We start from the raw sequence: 8749 nt of genomic DNA, 5'->3' as shown, positions 1-8749 counted from the left end.
ATTCACATTTCTCTCAAAGATGTAGTCTCAAACTAATTAAGAATGAGCAACTCCACTATATGTTCATTAGGGTAATGATTTCCTTTTTGTAAATAAGGCAAAGAGCCATGTAACTTAGTGATATTGACTTGACTCATTTATAAAGAGAGTTGGGTTTCAAATCTCCCTCCCTCACTTGTAATAATTGAACTATAAAAATAAAATTATTGTAATTGAGAATTTAAAATCTTGTGTCCCCACTTGAAATAAATGAATCATTAAAAGATTATTGTAATTAAGAATATAAAGCCTTGTTCTATGAATGCATAACAGGTAAAGAGTATGTATGTTGAGCTACCAAGGAAATAATAACCCCTAAAGAGGCTATAGAGTAAGGTCTAATTGAAAAATGAATCGAATTATTGATTGTATCATCAAGATATATATATATATATATATATATATAAATAAATAAATAAATTAATTAATAATGGTGCTTAATTGTAAAGTGATCTTCTTGATGGAAAAAGACAAGAAAAAAAATCCTCCAAATCCTAAAATCTCAATCTCATATTTGTGGGTCTCAAATAAGCCAACAACTAAAATGTCATATGAAAAACTTATAATAAATAAGTCATTTACAATTTTTTATAAGAGAAAACATTATTTATTATAAGAAAATTTTCAAATAATGTATACAAAAATTTTCAAAATACCAATAGGATTAGTTTCATCCTTACTTATGAGTCATGATAGTATAATACAAATACATACCACTCCTAAGTATGTTACAATACAATGTCCTAATTGAATTTATTAGTATCTACATATAGGTTTCTCAAAAAGCCCTCAAGCAAACAAGAAAGCATCTCATATTAGTAAATGGGTTTTACTAACATATGTCCTTAGAGCGTATATTAATAAACAATTTTAGAAAACTTTTAATCGAAAAATGAAAAAGTTACTAACGATTTTGACAACTTTTTCAATTCTCTGTAAAATGTTTCAAAAAATAGATACTTGATGTATACACTAAGGACATACATTAATCAGACCCTAAATAAATATATACGTCATCTTTTTAATTGAAAGGTTAAATATGGAGGAGGAGAGGTTTTGTACCTAATTTGTAAATCACACATGACATAAATTACAAAATTCTTGATACAATCGAAATAATTATTGCTAGAAAATTAGCTCCTTCCTCCTTTGAAATATATTCAGCTTCTTTCTTATTTTTTATTTTTTTTTTAAGCAAGTTTGAAACGGATGAATCTTCCTGTCACATGCACGAAAAGTGAAGCCAAAAGGTAAAAGGAATAATAAGAAATCACAAAAACGGAGTGTAACGGACACGGGAAACTCACTAGTGGTCTAGCAACCTTTTTATCGACAACAAAACCTCAAAAGTCCAAAAATAAAATTAAAAAGATGACAAATGTTCATGACTTAAAGTTAAAGCCATTGGACTTGGCTATAGTACTGACATTGAATCTTTCAAAGTGAGTCCTCAGCACTTCGAGGGGAAAAATTGGGACCCAACCCAAGGACCAAGTCCCTCACTTTCCATGGTCACACTCACAACCCCGTAAGATCAAAGCAATCATAACTTACATTCACCATAAAAGTGTCTAATTTCAATACTTGATTATGCAACTTTTACGCATATATATTAAAGTATGCATGTCATAGCTAGCTAGCTGTTACTTTTGATTTTGTTTTTTTTTTTTTTTTGTGTTTTTTTTTCCCCCAAAGGAACTACTAATTCCATCTTAGACGTATCATAAGGTTTTGATTTTGACTAGATTGAGTAAAAGTTAATCCAGGAGATACCAAATGTCATCTTAAGGAAAGTCAATTAAGCGTACCTTGTCAACTAAAATGCTTGCAATTTCTTTATCAAAGCTTAGGGATATTGCATATGAGTCGAACTGAGATTGGTTGTCAAGCTTGGCTTTGTTTGACTAAGAACGCCCTGAATTGAAAGTTGAGTTCCTCCTAAGTTTGTTTGGTTTGGGCAACTCTTATTAGTGGACAATTAATTGTCATTCTCGAAATCAAGGAAAAAAAAAAACTAAACTTTTTTGGTAGCATAATTCAATGATTCATCATTACCTTGTGTCTCAAGATTTGACAATTGATCATTATCTTTTTTTTAAGCCTAACTGGTTCCAAGCTTCGTTTTTTTTTCCCAGGTAAAAGAAAATCAATATTCTATAAAGATAACACAATTACCCTCTAGGTTCATCTGTATTACAATTTGGCTTAACCAAAACTAAAAGAGAGACCATGTATGGGACCCGAATTGTCCTCTTAAATCAGCTCTACATGTGTAATAGTTGAGCTAGATGCGAAAGTCCAGAAATAACAGACACACAACCACCAATATTGTACCAAAGTACCAAGTGAAAAACTTTATTCTGTCATGTTCCATCACCTAAGTCATAGGCAGTGTATGAAATGAAAATAAAAAATAGAAATTGTGAAACCCTTTGATGGGGACAACCTCCACGCTTGCTCCTAGCCATGAAGTAATCTTTGCAACCCCTGTGGCCTGTGGGCCTGTATGCGCTTATCCATAGTTCATAGACTAGACAACTTTAACAAAGGAGCCAAAGCAAGACTACATGTGTTTTTGAATTTTGATAGTGATGACTCCTGAGTACTTTGCGTGGTCTATACTAAAATACTTTTTAGATGACAATCCCATACTCTGCAACTATAATTTTCATAGACATGGGAGGGTGTACCATGTACCTCGAAAGTAAAAATCCGGAGTGTTTCTTTATGAGTTGCATTTATCCCCGGGGATTGATTGCTCAGGGTACCTTCATCAATCACATATGCATCAAAGATATTTAGGAACATATATAGTACTGCTTCATGGATTGGAATTCATGTGAATGCTTTGGAATTCAAGTAAGCTTTTTTTTGGCTGACAAATCCAAGTAAGCTTTTAACATGTAAAAGTAAAAGCAAAAAAAGGAATATATATGTTCACATTTGCCTAATGCTGCCTTTCATACACAACTCTGTTCAAAAGGCACAATAATGCTTAGCTTGGATAGTAAAATTAAGGAAAAACTAACAAGTAACAAAGGGTTATTCCATTCCATTCAACCCAAGCAACAAAAACGTTAAAACAATAAACAGCATTTGTGGCCCACGAACTCAAGTAACATGTCAGTGAGTAGTCCAATGTGGTACCATTAATTTTTTTGTTTCTGGCCTGCAGTCCAGTCCATTCTATCTTCTCAGTTATTGGGCCCACTGCAACCGCCCTTCATTAATTAGGAATCCAGTACCAAATTGCCAATACACAAACAATAGAAAATGTTTTTAAGTTTTACATTGTGACACCATAATAAGTTAATTAATAGCTATGATTGTTCAGATTAAATTCATCCATCATGTTTGAAAACAAACATTTATAAGAAAAGTTAGACTAAAATTCATAAGAAAATAAACAAAAAAAAAAAAAAACCAATGAAAAATAGTGATGCAATCCAATCTGTGATCACCTATATATTAATTAGTCTAAATGAGGACAATTTTTTCTTCTTCTAATTTATGGTGTTTGTTTCAACCTATGACGTCTGCTTTTAATAATTGTTCTTTATCATAAGATCAAAACAATAATTGATTTTTAGTGTAGACGGTGATTGAACTTTAAATATTTTATTTAACTATAAGAGATTTTACTAATTGAACTAACTAGAACTCAAAAACTTTTCTTCAATTATGAAGCCAAAATAAAATGTCAAATTATAAATTTTTGTATTGTCAATTTGTCACCATAAATAAAGTAACTTAAAAACCCTTTACAATAAAGAAGAAAACTCATAGACCCACATGCAAATATGCTTATATTCTACATGCATTTTAACTATAAACATTGAATTTTTCCCAACCACCCCCCCCCCCCCCAAAAAACTCTTAATTAAAAGAGTTTTGAAAATACTCATCATACAAAATCGCTATATGGAAAGAAATAAAAATAAATTTATGTAAGAAAAAGAAGAAAATTATAGTTAAAGGTATTAAATTGACTAAAGCTACAGGAATTATACTGGTGAAGTAAAAGAAAGATAGTAACTCAAATTAGAAGAATGAAGTGAGATCCTTTGTTTAGCTAAAGTTATAGGACAAAGTTTGGCTACGAACTTGATTGCAAATTTAGGCTACAATTCTACTTAATATTTTTTTATTAGATATGAATTTTGACAAATCCACCATTAGATTATATTTTCTTCTTATATTTTCTATGTGTGAAAAATTTCCAGAACATTAAAGATCAATAGCTATATCATCAATCAAATGATTAAATTTCAAGTTTTTGAAGTTCAAAAATATGTATAAAAATAAGTTTATGAATTAACTGTGGGGAGTGAAACGACCCCGGTGGGTATATGGGCCTTTGGGCCATGCTAAGGAGGGCCGACCTTCTCCTGGGTTAAGATTTTGTTAGTACTACGGGTCGGCCCATACGCCAAGGATCCAAGGATTCAGCCGAGGATCCGAGGATTCATCCGAGGGGTGATTTGCTCCTCGGACGGATATGGGAGAACCAGGGACTTCATTATAAAGGTTAAGGGACGACTTGGTGAAGACCAATGGTTAAAAGGGGTGAATCCTTGAATGTTCTAGAAGCACCGATATTTGAGAAATACCAAAGATAAAGGCTGCCACTTCCACATTAAAGACTCTGCACCTACCTCCCTGGCCGCATTAATGGGGAAGTGACCCCTGAACAGTGGAAAGGAAACTTCTGGTCACTATCCAGAGGCACTAAGGAGAAAAATATCTAGGGGGAAGGGGGTGAGAACAACATGTGGGAAAAGTATCAGAAAGAGAAGTATTTAAAGGGGAACTTAGAACAATAGAAAGGGATCTTCTTTTTGGTAACAAAAAAAAAAAGAGAAAGAAAAGAGAAATAATAGAAAAGGAATTCTCGGCTTACGTCCGAGGAGGTTTATTTGCAATAATTGTTTGTTGTTAATAAGTGTTTTTAGCTTTGGAATTGTTATCAAATCCTTAATACTTCTAACCAGGGTTTCAAGCCCACACTCTAGAAATTTATATTGTTGAAGGCTCATTGGGCCTGAGCCCGTAACTGTTCTTGGGTTCAGGTGCAATTGTGCACCTACATTAACAATTAGAAATATAAAGAACATACAATTTAACAGTTAAATTTTCAAAATATGCAATCATATTAATTTTTTTAGTGGAAGTTGTATCATTAAGTTTTAACAAAGTTTGTAGTCAAAATTTGTCCAAAGTTATATGATCTTGAGATTTTTTTTTTCTTTGTGTTAAAGAAATGCTTATAAAATAGTATTATTTTGATATAAAGAAATGTAAAATAAAAAAATGAGATGCATGATATATTATAAAAATGATTATATAAAATAAATAATGTGGTTTTTTAGTGATGCAAAGTGCATATATTTTTCAGATTTGTGGATGTAAATGCTCTAATGAGCGGCCAAAACCCCTTTTTAAAAAAAGTAAAAATAAAAAACCACACACGGACTCACACACAATGACACAAAGGCCTGGATGGCACTATGAATGCAATCCTACCGATTATACCACAATCCAACTCCAATCCTGCTCCTTCACTTATCCTTATCGTATCTGGACTGTTTAGCCAAAATGGGCTCGAAATCCTGGTTCTATTAATATTAATTATGCGCCCCAGCCTCTTTAAAACCAAATCCTCTGACATGACCATAAAAATAATCTCATCCTGTATACAAATTCTAGAATTCCCAAAGTCTAAAGTCTTGCATCCACTAAAGAATTCTTTCAATCTATTATGCGATAAATCATAAAACTATTTTTATGTATTTTTATTGAAAATATAATTAATTATCAAAACAAAGTCATATAATTAACTATTAATTAAGGGTTGGAAATATAGACAATTGACAATTACATTTTACTGTATGTGTTAGGTGGACTTTCCTATGGACACTTGCCAAAGTTTTGCATTGTGTAAATTTTAGCAGCTCTTGCAAGTGCCACCATAGTGATCCAATGATATCCCACTTGATTCGGTAAATATGTTAAAATCAACCGCATTCAAGAGGCTATAAATAATAGCATTGTTGTAAAGAAAGAGATATAATCGTCAGAAGAAAAACTACTCATTGTACTTTGAGCAATAAGAAAGAAAAGTGGATAACCACTTAAATATAAAAGTCCTATTATTCTTTAATTGTATTTCTTGCAACTACTATCTCCCTTTTACGAATGTATGTCTTAAGGTATATATTAGTAAATTATTTTAAATAACTTTAAAAAAAAAAACTTTTTCATTTTTTCATAATGTATTTTTTTTTAAAAATGGATGATTAATGTATGCTTCTTAAATATCCATATTCATTTAAATCTTCCTGCATCGAATTGTACAACTTTTAACTAGTTTAGAAGACCTATCCTAGTCCCTTAAAACTGTTTGCCTCAATGACTGTCGATTTTCCGAGTAAACCCCAGTTCTGACCCAAAACTTTATAGTGAACCCCAGTTTACTGGAGCACATTTGCAAGAACATTCATGAACTCAGCTTCAAGGATAAACTTAAAGACCGACAAAAACAGGCAGTGTTGTTGCACGAGTCTTCCTGCTCAGGCTATATAAAACACATTCAATTAGTTATCTACGGCCCAAGTCATCCAGGAGAGAAACTTCAAACCCATTTACCAGCGGATTTTCAACTACTGTCCTTTAAAGAGAAGTCTGACCACGTTCCTACAATGGTTTTTATTTTTATTTTTTATAATCACGTTCCTACAATGGTTGATAAAGCTACTAGGTTATTTATTTATTTTTGATAAGTAGGAAAGATGTATATTTAAAAATCTATCTTATGCTAAGAGCACAAAACAGTCAAAAAAATTATATAGAAAGGAAAAAAATAAAACAAAGAAAAAATTAATTACAAAAAGTGAGAGAACTAAGGAACAAGAGAGGGAATCACTAGATGTGAATCCCTAAGCTTGAGATTAGTCAAACAAAGATTCACTAAAGGAAGCAAGCAATTGGTCCCCTGATCTATCCTAGTCCTCAAATATTTGCCAATTACGCTCCTTCCATATACATTACATTAAGCACAGCAGAACTAAATTCCAAATATTTGATGACTGTTTCCCCAACCAATTCCACAAATAAAGAGAACATTTGAGACTGTTCTTGGTAAGACCCATGTAGCCCCAAATGATTTAAAAGCAAAACTCCACAACCGATGAGCCTTCTCCCAATGAAGCAACAACAATCTCCCCACAACGACACATAGCACACTAGGGAACAAAATCAAAATCTCTATGCCTCAAATTATTACCTCTAAGAATCTCATCCCATGCTGCAGTCCATGTAAGAAATGATACACGTCGAGGAGCCTTAACTCTCGAATTACCTTCCTAAGGAAAGACAACGGAGAAAGAACCTCCCAATTAATTATAAAACAAATGAATGTCAAAATCCTCGTTTTCCTTCAACTTCCATCTTATGCAATCCCCATTATCCGTAGAAGGTGTATTGGATCCAAAATATGAAGGAAATCCACCTCTAAATCCAACTCCCAATCATTTTGATCTTGAGTGAAATGTACATCCCAACTTCTCCTTTCCCATACCGCCTGCCTTGCCAAGAACAAGTCTGTTAGGTTCTAAGACCTTAGGGATTAATGTATTAGAACTTCGATATGTAATGTGTTGGCAAACCATGATCAAAACATAGAGTCTAGGTTTAGACTTGTTCAAAGTATGTTTAATTGTAAAATTGGAATCGAGTGGTTGTAGAAATTATTAGTCAAAATCTGCAAGGCTCGATCGATCGAAACTCGTGCAGATTTAATTTTTTGCAGAATTTTCAATTCAACCCAAGCCCGTTTGACATGTAGGTTTTTATGTTTTACTTCACATATAAAAGGAAAAACCCTAGCTACGTTTTAGAGGTCTTTTAAGTGTTGTGTTGTGAATCTTTTGTGAGATCTTGAGGTTTTTACCTTCATACACATACATAGGGTTATCAAGATTAAGATTCGTATCAAGAGCTTCATGATTGCTTCAGTTGCTGCTTAAAGAACTTAAAGAAGATCTGAAACCTTTGAGTGAAGTCTCAAAGTCACAAGTAGGTGAAATTGTGGTTGCAGCAAATCAAGAAAAGAAGTAGTCCGTGGACTCAGAGCTGTCACTTGATTGTGGTAGTAAGTTTTCTACACGAGGTAGCAATAGGATATTAGTGGTCTAAGTTCTATTGTACAAACTTCAATTCTTTCATAGTGGATCTGTTTTTATCTTGAGGATAGCTAGGTTAAATCCTCCCCAAGTTTTTTACCGGTTAGGTTTTCTTGGGTTATCATATTGTTGTGCTCTATATATTTTCGCATTATTTACATGATATGATTTATATGTGTTAACCTAGAACTGAATAATTTATCTAAATAATCACTTGGCTAAACAACTAGGTTAAACATATTGTGTTAAAGGGTCTAAAACTTTACAAAGTCTATTGAGGCCTCTCTATTAGTGGCAATCTTGTACAATACTGTGAAGGTCAATTGAAGAGGTTGATCCCCACACCACCTATCATGCCAAAATTTCACTCCATTCCTCACCCCAATCTCAAATTGAGTGTTTTTGCTAAAAGCCTCCCAACCTAAGCGAATACCTCTCCATAAACTACACCTATGAACACCCCTACCCAGTTTAGAAGTCCATCCCCCCACTCTTCCCCAAACTTCAAAGCTACCACCCTTCTCCAAACC

This window comes from Castanea sativa, chromosome 8 (genome assembly GCF_040712315.1).
Source record: "Castanea sativa cultivar Marrone di Chiusa Pesio chromosome 8, ASM4071231v1".
NCBI classification, from domain to species: Eukaryota; Viridiplantae; Streptophyta; class Magnoliopsida; order Fagales; family Fagaceae; genus Castanea; species Castanea sativa.
The sequence above is the reverse complement of the archived record's forward strand: the minus strand, read 5'-3'. Positions refer to the sequence as shown.